Here is a 1,812-nt window from a genome sequence, read left to right as displayed (position 1 = left end):
CGCTACTCCTTGCAAGGGAATTTGAGAATAAATAGCTAGAATGCTTCCTCCAGGACTTGAACTTGGGTATTCTTTGAAACATAAGGAAGGAGTGCCACCAAGCTTGCAAGGAAATACAAGGAAAATAGCTTTATTGCTTCCTCCAAGTTTCGAACTTGGGTATTCTTGGAAACTTAAGGAGGAGTGCCCACTCATCCAAGGAAATTAGCTCCAAAGATTTCCTCCACTTCCTCCACCAAGTGTTGAACCTGGGACCTTGAAGTCTCAAGCAAAGGCGCTACAAGGAAAGCTAAGTTGGAAATTCCAACTGAGCATTGCCTCTCCCCCAAGCCTCCACACTTTGGCGCACAATCCTAGCACACCAAGGCATCATGACACGGCCCAGCAACAATTGAAGCGCACCAAGCTTGCCATGCACACCACACTTGACATGGATGGAGCATGCTTGAAAGCTAAGTTGGATTTTCCAACTGAGCTTTCCCCTGGAAGTGCAAATTGGGCTAGGAATTTGATTAAAAATCCAATTTAATTCATTTCTTCACCAAATCAAAAGCCCACCCAAATTCTAAAATCCAAGAATAGAAAGTGTATAAATAGGAGTTAGTTTAATGTAAAAGGAGGGCTACTTTTTACTTTGAATTTTCCTTTTAATTGTCATTTTCATTTTTGAGTTTTTACTTTGAATTCTCTGAGAACTTGGAAGGGGAATTGCTCTCTCTTCTTCTTGGTTCTTGCTTGAGCACTCTTTTATTTTCTTGCTTTGGATCTTGGGTGAAGAATTGAAGAACTTCTGTTTCAATCTCACCTTGAGATCTTGTTTAATTTTTCTGCACAATTGAATTCTATTTTCTGTTTACTTTACTGCTTCATCTTCTCTTTACTTCTGCAATTTATTTTTCTTTATTTCCTTTGCAATTATTCTTGTTGGATCAAGGAAGGATTTGAGATCTAGACTTGTTATCTAGTCTCTTCCACCCTGAGATCTTCACCCTCTTTTACTTTGCTGCAAATTAAGCATTGCTTTCTCTGTTTCTAAATTCTCAAAGCACTTTTACTCTTCTGTTTGAGATCCACTCCAATTTAATTCATCTTTTACTTTGCTGTTTGATGCAATTTAATTCTGCTTGTTTAATTTCTGCAATTCCAACTCCTAATCCCTTTTACAATTCAAGCAATTTACATTTCTTGCACTTTAAGATTCAGTCATTTACATTTCTTGCAATCTAAGTTTCTGCAATTTACTTTACTTGTTCTTTAAGATTCAGCACATTTACTTTCCTGCTCTTTCATTTACTGCAATTCACCCTTCCCCTTTTACAATTCATGCAATTTAGTTTCTGCAAAGCACAAACCACTCAACCAATACTTGATTCGCTTGACTAAATCAACCACTAAACTAAAATTGCTCAATCCTTCAATCCCTGTGGGATCGACCTCACTCATGTGAGTTATTATTACTTGATGCGACCCGGTACACTTGCCGGTGAGTTTTGTGTTGGATCGTTTTCCACACTATCAAACGCCCAGAATGGGAGCATCCTAGTGCTGAACGCCCAGAACAACCATGGTTCTGGCGTTCAACGCCAGAAATGGCAGCAAAGGGGCGTTGAACGCCCAAAATGGGCACCAACCTGGCGTTAAACGCCCAGAGTTGTGTGCAAGGGCATTTTGCATGCCCAAATTGGTGCAGGGATGTAAATGCCTTGACACCTCAAGATCTGTGGACCTCATAGGATCATTTCAAGATCTGTGGACCCCACAGGATCCCCACCCTCCCTCCTCATAATCCTAGTTTTTTATTTCCACATCTTC

The sequence above is a fragment of the Arachis ipaensis genome, chromosome B10, assembly GCF_000816755.2.
Source record: "Arachis ipaensis cultivar K30076 chromosome B10, Araip1.1, whole genome shotgun sequence".
NCBI lineage: Eukaryota > Viridiplantae > Streptophyta > Magnoliopsida > Fabales > Fabaceae > Arachis > Arachis ipaensis.
The sequence above is the reverse complement of the archived record's forward strand: the minus strand, read 5'-3'. Positions refer to the sequence as shown.